At 43.2% G+C, this 13,156-nt stretch overlaps 1 long non-coding RNA gene across 3 annotated transcripts in view; it reads left to right on the top strand.

Moving 5' to 3' along the window:
- Positions 1-666: 666 nt before the first annotated feature.
- LOC136015849 (uncharacterized) overlaps positions 667-13,156 on the top strand; it is a 39,738-nt gene continuing 27,248 nt past the window's right edge. For 2 of the 3 annotated variants that reach the window (XR_010613376.1, XR_010613374.1), the window contains exons 1-2: positions 1,557-1,699; positions 11,564-11,689. This is a non-coding gene — a long non-coding RNA (uncharacterized LOC136015849). Of the gene's footprint in view, positions 772-1,556; positions 1,700-11,563; positions 11,690-13,156 lie in introns of those variants that run through there. The other variant, XR_010613375.1, reaches the window with a different exon arrangement.

Below are 13,156 nucleotides of genomic sequence, written 5' to 3'. Positions count from 1 at the left end.
TTCTCTGATCTACTGTTTCCTATTGTGGTGCTCTAGTCTTTTCCAGAGTCTGCGTTTTCACTCATCCTCATATTTCTTCCCCTCTCCCTTCAGTTTGGGCACTCTTGATTTTGCTCTTTCATCTGTTTTCCTCTTCAAAGTTTTCCTTTTTCCTTCTTTTCTTTTATTGCTCAATCTGTCTTAGTTTTATCTCATTCCATCTCTAATCCCTCTTGCCTCCTTTGTCCCAGTACCTCAATGGCCACAGTCATAAACTCAGGATGGTCTGGTTCCCAAATGCTAGTAGCTGGGCATGCCTGGGGAGGGCTTCACCATGTGGTCTGACACTGCCCCTGTGCTTTTGCCTATCCCTGGATATGGTGGATACCAGGAGGAGTCACAAGTTATCCCACTGTCGCAGGGACATATCCCTGGCCTGGTGAGACAGGGAATAAGGAGATGATAACTGGAGAGGTAGGCTCGGTGTTGCTGAGTGAATTCCCCTCCTCTCCATATAAGGCCAGCAGCACCAGGTCTTTACCTTTTCTTGCGGGCTGCAGTGTCCCAGCCGCATTTCCTGCCTGCAAGGGAGCCATCCTTGTCCTGCCAGTAGCTGCAAAACCCTGGAGCTGGCAGCAACTGGATCTTGTTGTCCACAGTGAGCGCTCTTTCTGCCTGCAGGGAGCAATCCCTATTGCAGTGGGGGATGTATATCTTTAATTCACTGCTGTCCTTTTCTGAAGAGATCTATCAAAGACTCTGTACTTTCCACGTGCTTTGGATTGTCCCTTGGTGAGTACCCATGCATAGGAATTTGATTAAGGCTGTGTGATTTTTATTCTCTGAACATTTGCAGCTATCACTGATACAGCTGTAACAGAAATTCCTGGGTGAGAAAATGTGAAATTAGTTCAGAGTGGTTTCATTTTTGAGTTGTGCATGTTCATAGATAAATTTCAGATTAAAAACCAAAAAAACCCCACTTTTTCTGTAGCGTTTAAGATTTGTTCCCCCTGACATTTTTCCGTAACTTTTACTTCTGTTGCTGTCTCTACCATTTCACCAATCTATAATTTACCAAGCCTGCAATGAGCAGTTGTGTTTACTGTAGGAGTTTACACAGAACTTTGATATCTTCAGTCTGCTCCAAAGGAGGCGCAGGACAATCAGGCTGTTGCATAGCTCAGTGGTAAGCATAGAGACCCCTGTTTGGGAGGGTGCTGTGGGTTCAGGCTGCAGCTGTGCTGCACAGTTAATCTTCAGGAAGGTAAGACTTGTGATTGCATTGGTAGGAAGAGCTGCAGTGGGGGTGAGGAATACTTTTTAGGTCTGATGTGTGGTAGAATGCTTGAAAAGTAAGAATATGTCCATATGTCTTTGTTTTCTTGGCACCTGTTTTTCTCTGTTGTTTTCTTCCTCATTCCACAGGACCTTCCATGAAAGATGCAATCGTGGGAGGAATGGGTGGGTTAGAACTAGTTTTAGTTGCACCTGACCTCCAGCTCTTCCTGCAGATACATTACACCTGCTCTCAGTGCTCAGCTTTGTAGCATCTGAACTGCAGAGTGATAGTCAGTGTATTTTCTTCCTCAGTGGCAACAGGGCTGGTCTTAGAATATCCCTGGTTAAATCTGAAAGCAAATGGGAATATCTTCATGTGGTTTCATGAGGAGATGATTCCAACAATCATTACTTGAATTTACTTGTGAGCTGAGGACAGGTAAGACAAACTTCCACTTACAACTCTAGCCCCAGTAGAAAGGTTACTGGCTTTAGAGCAAGTACGTGACAGTACAGTGAAAATGATCTAGGGAATTGGATCTGCTAGGGAAGGGGGATCTGCTCTTCTGAGTGGAGTGACTTGATGCTACTGAGGAAGTGCTTACAAATATCTGTGTACATCAGCCCTTTTTCAACAGATTTTGAAATTGCCTTCCATTATGTGCTCTGAAATTTGCTGCTTTTCTCCATCACTACAATAAAAATGATGTTCATGGTAAGTGCTGAAAAGTGTATTATTAGTTCTCTTCCTCCTCCGTGGAAATTATTGGGCTTTTACCCTCATCAGTGGGATATAAGAACACTGTATGAGAATAATAATGGCTTATTTATTCATCCTTAAAATATAGCCCTTTCTGTTTGTTTTTAAGAGCTTATTCAGAAAATAAGCAGAGCATCTGGAGAAAATACATTTGCCAGCAACAGCTTAAATGGCTGTTTGTCAACCACTGTTAAAGCAACGTTTGGGAGGAGCAAACCTTGCAATGTTTTTGACTCATTGCTAACTGTTAGGCAGGCTTTATTCAGGTGAAGAAAGATCTGAATTTGGACATTTACACCAATTAGTAGTATGCACCTGGTATCATCTGGTTTAGTTATTCTCAAGTCTTCTAGCCTTAAAACTGCTGACAAGCATATGTATTGGTTGTTTTCTTTGGACCTAAAAAGCATATATATACACTGAGGACAAATGCAATTTAAGGTCCTGCCTGCTTCCTGACAAGGATGTGCCCAGCTCTTATTTGTTAGCCTCCTATGCAAAACTATGTGAACTCTCTTTTGCCTGCAGTACCTCCCATTTCTCAGCATTGTGGTCGCATACAAGACGTGCTGGTGACTGCTGGTCTCAAGCAAATGCTTCTTTTATGCACCATGACGTCTATTCCAGAATGCTGGGTGGTGATGGGAGAATGCAGGCCTTGAAATGTCCATCTTTAAGAGATTTATTCTCATCGGGGACAGCTTTCTTTGCTCTCTGTCTTATATTTTTAATTTGGCAAGGATAATGCAAACACTGCTCATCATAGCTTGCAATATATATCTTCTTGTCACAAGCAGATGTTGCTGCAGAATAGGATAATGAGTTGATGCTGGTCTGATTGCGCTACTGAGTTGTCAAGTCACAAACAAGCTATTTAAACTTTCTGCTTTTGAATTACCCTTCACTCCCCTGGACCATCCTAGCAAATTCTTCCCTCTCACCCACAGCAGCTCTGGCATAGAGGGATGGGCTGTCCTGCACAGATTTCTTCTGCCTGTGGTGCTGCACACTGGAGTGTCAGGGATGCTGGGCTCCAGCTCTCTGCCATACAGTTCAGTGCCTGGCAATAAGTCCATTGTGTTGAAATGCTACAAATGACAAGTGTTGCTCTGGTTTAGGCTGCATGAACATCGTCATTTTGTTTCTAAATAGCATAATGAAGTAAGGTGTACTTGCTGTCTGAGTGCTAGGGTAGGCTATGAGGATGTCTATACAGCAGCAGGGATTCCCTCTTTGTGCCCCATCCCTGGCAGTGTTCAAGGCCAGGTTGGATGGGGCTTGGAGCAACCTGGTCTAGTGGAAGGTGTCCCTGCCTGTGGCAGGGGCTTGGGACTGGATGAGCTTTAAGGTCCCTTCCAACCCAAACCGTGCCATGATTCTATGATGTGGCTGTGGAAGCAGACCAGCCTTCTCTTTACTGTCTCTGGCAGAGGTTTTTGCAGACCAGGAGTCACCACAACAGCCTGGGGGCATTTACCTGGCCCTGTTTAACTGAAGTCATGGTCCAACAGCTCCTTAATAATTCATTCTCGCTGGGTTGATCTGAAGCCCCAAAATATCAGGACCATTTCCCATAGCCTCAGCGTTTTGTACTGGGCTTCTGATAGGAGTTTGGAGAAGCTGCCATCCCCACTGCTCTCCTTCCTGAACAAGGGCAGCAGTCTGCCAGCACACCCTTTTGGGTTTGTTTGGTGATAGCCATTGCTCAAACTCCCTTTGTCTGTGGCTGCTTGGCAGGCAGTGTAATTTATCCTAGTTTAATGTGAGGTATTAAGCCTTTAGTGCAAACCTGACTCTTCCCTTTTAGATGGGACCAATGTTCTGCAAACGAATAGCAACGAAGTAAAGACCATTACATATGTTGTCCTTTCTGCTGTGTTTTAACTGAACACCATCTGCTGAAAGGCTGAATGCGCTTTGGAGGGACATCATTTTCCTCTTGTTAACTGAAGCACTTCTGGAAAACATTAGTTTTTGTTTTAAAGCAGAGAGATGCATTTGGATGGTCTTTGAAGGAATTCTGAATGGTTGGAATAACACCTGTTTGGGGAAATACTTTACATTGTCAGTTGTTCTTTTGAGTGTTTATGATGTAGCAGGCACTCTGGAATAGAGGAGCACAATAATGCTGTAGGTGACAGTAAGGGTACTAAATAGCTCTGTGAGCATGTGCTGGTCCTCTACACCCAAACGTTCAGCGGCATCCCCTCACTTTGAACACCTCAATTTATTTGGCTAATCTTTCTTGCATACATGGCACTTCTGTTCAAGTGTCTAAAGCAAGTAACAACAACAGATTATATATGACAAAAAAAGCACCAAGAAAAAGCTTCTGCAGGTGTTGGCATTAACTGCTTGGAAGCAGTCAGAAGGTATGGTGCTGGGTTGTTGGGCTTTATCAATTATTTGTAAACAACCTGAAGCACTTGGTGCTGAGAAATCAAGGTATTTTTCCTTTACAGTTATTTTTAAACACTGTCCAGCAAGCAAAATCATTTCAAGCTTCCATTAGATGTGTTTGAATGAGAAAATATCATTTCAAGCCACTGATTACTGCCTGCCTCCTGGTGTTTAACAGGTTATTTCAATGCCATGCGTGTTAAGCTCGTGCTCTGTATTTGTTGCTGGTGTAGTAATAATTGTGAGTTCCTTTGAAACTGGACTCTGATACATTCTTGGGGTCAGTTCTGTCCATTGGCTGTCTTCACAGCTGAGTAGAACTAATGCTACAAGCTTTTCAGGTTGCCAACAGAAGATCAATCAAGTTCACAGCATCTGTGAAGCAGGCCGGGAACTTCAGAATTGTCTTGCTGATCAGACATTACCTGCAGGTTACGGTGAATCTCTTCTTATTGGAAAGGTGCAAAACCTCTTTGAGCTCTTATGCCTCTAAATAAATCCATCAGCCTCAATGGGGATGTCTGTGTGAGCAGGACTGGGTGGAACTGAAGTGCCTGGGGACAAGATGTGATTCACCGTATCACAATTGGGGTCAGTGAAGTCAGATAAGGAAATGAAAGAGAGTGAGAAGTGGCTGATACTCCAGGCATGCTGGCTGCCAACATTAAGCAGAGCAGTCCTGCAGAAGTATTTGGCTATTTGTTTTGCTGGATTTGAGATCCTGTATTTTGCAGCTCTGGAATTGGAGTGTTTAGTGCCTGAAGCAGGATGGGTTTGGAGTAAAGATGAGCCCCGTGTACCTGCTGAAGACAGTCAATGAGAGTTGTGTTATAGTAACTATAATGGGGCTAAGATTTGATTGCACATCATCTAGTTCCAAATTTTTGGGCTAACTCTTGGCTGCATGTATTCTTGTTTGACCTTCTGCAGTCTAGAGGCGGTGGCTTTGGCTTTTGGCCTTTGTGTCAGCATTAGTAAATACAGCATCTCTAAAACTCCCTGCATTCTGGGGAGTTCAACAGAATATTTTAAGCACGAGGAATTAGAAAATCACTGATGTGCCTAAATCATTCTGTCATTTCAAATAATATATAGCTTGAGACCATCGTGGAGCATTTTGTTTAGCTTGAATGATACTAGGATCTAGTACTTGATACAAGGGAAGAAGTCAAGCAAGACAGATTGCTTTCCAAATAATTAGGTTATATTTATTAATTGGTCACAAATGGCATTGTCTTAGTTCCAAAACTTGCTTCTACAGTGTTAGGATTCTATGACAGTGTTGCAAGCTAAAGTGGTTTAGGTTGGAAAGGACCTCAAGATCAACCAGTTCCAACCCCCTGTAATGGCCAGGAATGCCTCACCTAGACCATGTCACCCAAGGCTCCCTGATAGTAAAATACCTGGAGCTGAGCTTGACTTAGATTTGGTAGTTTATTGTGCTATAATAGCTGAGGTGTCTGTTCCTAGAATGTCAAAGCAAGAAGGTTTTCGAGGTCTTTGAAAATAACAATGTAAGGGGGAGGCTAGAAGGGAAAGCTGTGTGAATGACTTATACCCACTGTTGACACTGGGAAAACTTCTATTTTTTTCTTTCTAGTAGTGTTTTATGGCATTTATACTGATTTCTGAAGTACTGTTCTGTAATTTGGAAATAACACCTTTATTATTTGACGGTAAAAAACTTTCTACTTCAGTAGGCAAAAATTTTCCCTTTCCCAAGTTTCTTTTGCTGGAGCCTTTTGCTCTTTATCACTATCTGTGAGCCTTTTGAACAGCGTAACAAGTCCAATAGCACCTATGGAGCACCTTCAAATACTTTCAGCATTGGTGTTTGTAGTGCACATCGAGACAGGACAAAAGTAAGCTGCACATGAGGGAATGCATAAGGTCACTTTATCTGGTGTATTGCCTTTTGAAAATGGTAGATGACCTTGGAAGGGTCCAAGGTATGAGTGCTGCTATATTATATCATTTTGCATGATAGCTGTATATGGATATGTGAATGACTGAGTGCCCCTGAAAGGGCTCATCCCCTGCCTCATACTAGCTCTGGAAGAAGAGTGGGACAGTTTAGGGAGCTAACTGAAAGAAAGATTCTTGTGGCACTTGTTTCTGATCATTTAGTTTCCTGATCTAGGTCCCTGGAGGGATATCAGGTGGGCAGTACAGCCAGCACAAAGGCTAGTGTACAGCTAGGGCTGGACTGAATCTTGTTGTAGCAAAGGCAGAGTTTTTCCTGACTGAGAAAGATGAATGGCATGGAGTTAGAACCATAAAATGGTTAGGGTTGGAAAGGACCTTAAGATCATCTAGTTATCCAGTTACCAGTGAAGAGAGCATCACTTGGAAGTGGAGAGGTTTAAGCATGGCTTGTTGAGCTACAGCTTTACAGCACTGGAAATGAGTTGCAGGGGTATCTGATCAAAGATGGTGGATATGACAGAAATCCTGTCAGGATTGAAACAGACAGGATTCTGATGGAACTGGTATACTCACCAAATGGCCAGAACTTAAATATAAAACTGGATCCTGTCTTTTCATTAAAAGAGGAGGTTGCATCCCTGTCTTATGTCAAAAACCTGTGTCCCTGCATAAAAGAAACGTAGAGTAGAAATGTAGACTGGTTTGGGTTGGAAGGGACCTTAAAGCTCATGAAGTTCCAACCCCCTGCCAGGGCAGGGACACCTTCCACTAGAGCAGCTTGCTCCAAGCCCTGTCCAATCTGGCCTTGAACACTGCCAGGGATGGGGCAGTCACAGCTTCTCTGGGCACCCTGTTGCAGCACCTCAGCACCTTCACAGTAAAGAACTTCTTCCTTATATCTAACCTCAGTCCTTAGACCGACTTCAGTGGGATTCGACAGGATCAACCAACCACCCCCCATTAATGTGTTGAATTCAGTAATATGGCAAAATTCCTGTGATGGGACATTAAATGAAAGCTAATCTTCAAATCTCTCTTATGTATTCAGCACCAGGGAAGAGGGAAAAAATGCAAATTAAACAGTAACACATTTCTCATACATGATATTTTAGCATACAAACACTGTGAGCTGACTTCTGGAATCATCATGCAATCAAAGTACAGAGCTATGTATGCACGCAAGGTTATGTGTCTGGTCCCCACTCCAGATTTTAGTACATCACAGATTAAACTGAGGTGTGTTTTCTCTGAATTTATTGCCACTTGTCACACTTCTGCTGTCTTTAAATTTCCTGTCTTCAACTGGGAATCCTGTTGTAACAGCAAGAGGTGGATTAAAGTGGGAAATCTGGGGACAATGTGCAGCTAAGGAGGCACAGGCACCTTCCTGGGCTTCTTCAGAAAGCTCAGTCTTGGCTGGTATAATTTGGCCTTTTGAAATGGAATAAAAACATTTCCTAGTACTCAGAGGGTGAAAGGGATTTTGGTTGTCATATCCAAAAACCACTGGGGTGAATTTACAGACCTCGTGGGCCAGTGCAAAGTGATGAAAGGGTCCCTCTGAGTGGCAGATCCATCATGGGAACACTTAGTCCCTCCTATGCTATGTCATACCAAAGAGAAGCTTGTGGCATTGCTCCTGGCTGGCTGTTCCCTTCAGGTAGTGACTGAAGCAGTAGCTTTTGAAGACCTTGTAGCAACAGCCTCAGAAAGGCATTAAGGTACTGACTTCTAGACCTGGGAGAAACTAGGAGCCTAAATGCTCTGAATCTGGGCCGTGATCTCCGTGATGCAAATCTCAGTTGTTATCTGACAGGAGCCTGGTGGATTTTGGAGTGAAGATGTTGTCAAGCGGACTGAGCATCACTCAGAAATTACACTTCCACTTACTTGGCCGTGCCTGTTTACAGGGGGCTGTTTACTCTAGTTCTCACAAGCTGTACAACAGAAGTACACTGAAAACTCCCTCTGGGCCCTTTGCAAGTAAACTTTTTCTTTGTCGTATCATCAGAAAATGCTGTGTAAGAGAACACTTGCACCTGCTCTATCCCCCATAATTATCCTGATCTTAGCACTAGATTTTGTGTTCCTATTTTTAAAAGCCATCTTGCTAAATAGACGTGGAGAATGTTCCCTTTGGAAGAGTAAGTGAGCAGCAGTGCATCATTAGGGAAGCACTGTGAACTTGGCATGCCGTGCATCAGCTGAGTGAAAGGAGGAAGATAAGAGAACTGAATAAATTAGCATGTTTTCTGTGTGCAGAATACTGACTTGCAAATCTGGCAATGACAGAGAGAAAAACTCTCTTTTTAAGTCTCTTTCATGTTGTACAAATCACCTAAGGGATAGCTGGAATCTTTGCTGAAGGCATTTATCTTATATACAGTTTAAGATGCAATAGCTAACCGAAGGAAAATACCCTTGGCTTGCAAGCAGTTGAAATGAGTGTCTACAAAACCAGACAGCAAAGCAGAGATATTGCAACCAGAATTCTGCATGCTGATTGCCAGGTTTTGAGTCCCTTTATAGAAACTGGCAGCCCTGCATGAAAATAGAGCCAAGTAGTTGGTTACAGCTTTTGAGAAAGCAAAGAGAAGACAACGACACACAGAGCTCCCGTTTGGATATACTACATATGATTAGGCTGTGGTTTACAAACCTTGGGGCCATATTCTACACTTCACATGGCTTATGTTCACTCAGAACATAAGGGGAGGGCTGTGAAAAGCTGGCTGTCAGTTGTATGCCTGTTCTATCAGTTCTGGAGCCAACTGAGGACTGCTTCAGTCTACAGTTCGACTCAATACAGGCTTAGCTTAGCCAGTAGTTAAAGCACCTGCCGGCTCTCAAAGCAAGAAGGCCATGAGTAGCAGTGAAGGATACATGTAGGAAGATACTACATGTCATAGGAAAATGCCTACAGCAAACCCGTTCAACAGCTACTGTGCAATATTTGAATGGCTCAGCACAAAACACACCATCTGAGCAGCAGGATGAGTGTGTTTGGCCAATGAAGGGGGGAAAAAAAGGGTTAAAACTCAGTGGGTTTTTTCCCCCAGTCTTCTTTTAATATGTGTTCAGTAGAAACACACTGCAGGGCTTGTCTGTGCTTAAACTTGCATGGTTTCATTAAGCTGATCGTTTAAATCCATGTTAATACCAGAGTGTGTGCATGTATCATTCTGTGGTTCTTCGCACATGTTTTATGTGTCCCTGTAAACTCAGGGCAGATTTAACTGGATTGATGAGTTTCATTGTATTCAAATGTATTTGGAGAGCCCAAATCGTGATGACCAGAAACCAGTCTTTAATTCTTTTATACAGTATCTGTGTCAAAGTCCTGTGTTGGGAAGGTGTTTTGTGCTGATAGTTCATTTGGGATCATTTCGTCCCTTCCAACCCAAACTATTCCATGATTCATAACTGAGAGGTTCAGTCTGAAACTCTGTTAGGAGGAGGAAGTCTTGTTCTGTCTCAGTCTTGACTCTGTTCTTGATTGACATTTGGCCCTTGGGAACCACGCAAAGGTACAAGACAGGAATTCCTGGGAGAAGAAATTGCTTGCTTATGTTTATTTGACTCTCTGTTGTCTGTGTGCATATAAAGCAAAGCAATGTAAGCATGGCACTGATTTCTCCTCCAGCATGAGACTGATGGTAAGACTGCAAATATTGGCTGCTGCTGGTAATGTTGATAATGATGCCAGAACAGGACATGCCTCCCCATTTGTGTGTGTGTGTATATATATATATACATATATATATACACATATATATACATACACACACATATATATATATAAATTAAGGGATAGCTATATTAAATGAAGTGGCTTTTAAGAGAAAAAAAGCAATAATGAATCTAAATAACAGATCTAAATAAATGATGCGAAAACTCATCTAGAAAGGTATTAACTTTAAAATGTAGGAGGGCTGATGTCTAGGCTGTGTTTTAAGAGAGTGAATCCATGTAGCAATGAATGTTTAGACAGAGCTGGAAACTTCTAGTCGCGATGAATATTATCCCTTCAGAACAAATACAGGTAACATGAAAAAGTGATCATCACCTGTGGATCTTTACAAATGAGGGACTTACATATGCAACAGCATGGGTTTTTTTTTTCCTATTTATACCAATACACATTCATGTACTCAATCTTAACTAACAAAAGTATGGAATACTTTATATAAGTTATAAAGTGGCAGATGTACAGCAGGATGTGCTGCACCTAACAATGTAATAGCATAGGTGAAAGCGAGCAGTAGTAGAAAAGTACTGCATTTGGGTACATGGGTGATAGAAGCAGAATCATTTCAGTGTGTAGATCAGGAACCTATCTTCATCTTATCCAGATGAATGGGCTGATTTGACTGGAGGCTATTATTTGCTTGCTATGTATTAATTGAGCATTTCAGGAGGGCAACTGGGAGGAAAGCTGCTGCGAGAGCTCCCTCTTCACTTGGGTTAGTTCATTTTGGAAAACAGAGTTCCAGACCTGGCTTAGTCTGCTGCCACCATCAAAAACTATTGCTCTTCTTGTGGTTAAAGCCAATCCCCAGTAAAGCTGTGTTCCATAGGAGGTGCCAGCCTGCAGTGACAAAGGTGCTGTTCACTGCTTTGGCAAGGAGCTCCACAGTTTGCTTCCACACAAGGTAACTCTGTACCAGGCTCTCTCGGTACATGCAGGACTCGGAGCAGACCTCAGCCTAAATCATGGAATGCCGAAAACAGCTGTTTTGCCTATAAATAAACCAAGAGCCTCTTCGCATAAGAGACTTTTTTTAACAGATGTGCTATAGAAACGAATTGTCACTTTAAGTACTGGTGTTGAGAGTGTCTGTGGTAGTAACGGGATGCACATTCTAGTGTATGAAAGTCACACTGTGATCAGGTTTCAGTCCTATTGGTATCATGTTCCAGGAAAACCGCTTGTGCTGCAAGAGTTAAATCTGTCAGCCTTCTGTTTGTGATCCCCAGGGTGCCAGAGGTTTGTATCTTGGGTAGAAAACTCCACTTGATTTAGTCAAACACATCTCCATGTACCAGTGATTATTTTGTTGTTTCAATTGCTTGAAATGCTCAATTGTTGAAATACAATTTAACAAAGACTTTTAGTATGGGGGAAATGCCTGCTTGATTTTCTTTTCTTTTCGGTTTTGGTTTGGGTTGTTTTCTGTGGTTTGCTTTCTTTGTTTGCTTTTTCATGTGAATCCACAGAGAAGAAGCAGTAGGAATTCCACTGATCTTCTCAGCTGGCTCAATCCTTGGTGACAGCGTCCCAGCAACCAGCTAGTTCAGGTTCTTCTGCTGAGCCCTTGGCCACTTACACATACTTATTGCCAGGTAACTGTATGCAGTTGTAGTAACAATTGAGTAATGTGAGTTTGTCATACTGTGACTGTGCAGGAAGGGGGCAAACCCCAGAGCCTTGGGTGACATGGTCTAGGGTGAGGCATCCCTGCCCATGGCAGGGGGATTGGAACTGAATGATCTTGAGGTCCTTTCCAACCCAAACCATTCTGTGATTCTATGTGACTAGCACCTATTAAATGATCATAAATCAATCAGCCCCAAAACAAAAGGCTTCCACTTTCCATTACACTCAACTCTAATCAGTCATGATCAGACAGATAGCAGCCCGCACTTGGCTGTACTCCTGCTAGTGGAAAACCAGCAGTTTTCCTCATCTCGGAACAAAGGAGCTCTGAATTGCGAGAGCATTTATTTGCTCAGCTACAATCTAGCTCTGTCCCGACCTTGCTGAACCTGAGCAAGCTGGGACAAGAACAGAGCCAGCAAAATGACTGGTAGGAAGTGTTAGATCCGCCCAGCATGAGAACAGCCCGGCATTCCCTTTTCCCTGCAGTGCAGAGCAGCTCCTCCAGCCCTGGGACTGCAGCGGCTCCTGTCAGGGAGAGATGGGCCCCAGCCAGATCCCAGCTCTAGCGATCTTCCTCTTAAACACTCCTGGCTTCCTTTTAAGGGGCTGGCTTGGGGCCATCGTCTGAGTTTGTGTCATCTCATCTCCTGATTGCTTGGGATGGAGGGAGGGAGGGGGGCAGCTTTTAACCCTCAGCATTTCTGTCCCTTTCCCTGAGTGGCAGCTTGAGCAATTGGAGCCAAAGGAGAGCACAGCTCCTTTTAAAGGGATCTGTTACCCAGTTTGGGAGATAAGGCACAGCTCCTTCTTCAAAGGAGCTCTGTAGCAGCTCAGTCTCTCTCCCTGTCTTCACTGTGAAGTGTATATACCCCATTTTCCTGACATGCCAGTGTTAGAACTGCCAATCCTAACACTGCACTGGCAATGACTGCCAGTCCCCCCTCCCAGAAAAGGAAAGATGTTTGAAATTCTGTTTAATGGGGCTTGGCATCCTTGTATTTGCTTTGTGGTTTCTGAGATTTGGCATTCACTTGGAGGAAAATTTGGGGGCTATAATTCAATTCTTCCTTCTTTGTCTTCAAAATGAAATAAAATCCAGACTTGATGTTTTTCTCAAACAAACAAAAAAGGGGGAAAGAAAAACCCAAAACGACCCACAAAGAAAACCTGAAATAAAAGAAAAAAGCCACCAGCAAACACTAAACCAAGTTATTTAACTTGTTTTATTTAGGCTGTTCTCACCTAACAAAGTTGGCAGTGATGGTCACATAGCAACCCCCTGTAGTAAGTACCCCCTGGATCTCCCCGTTGCTGGAGCAACAGCCATGCGCAAGCCCCACACAAGCTAGGCAGCCCTTGCCAGGTATTAGCTCTGAATTTCACACTGATAGCTCAAATTCCTTTCAGCTTCTCTTCTCAATTCAGCCCAT

Source organism: Lathamus discolor, chromosome 5 (genome assembly GCF_037157495.1).
Source record: "Lathamus discolor isolate bLatDis1 chromosome 5, bLatDis1.hap1, whole genome shotgun sequence".
Lineage (NCBI taxonomy): Eukaryota > Metazoa > Chordata > Aves > Psittaciformes > Psittacidae > Lathamus > Lathamus discolor.
The sequence above is the reverse complement of the archived record's forward strand: the minus strand, read 5'-3'. Positions and strand labels throughout refer to the sequence as shown.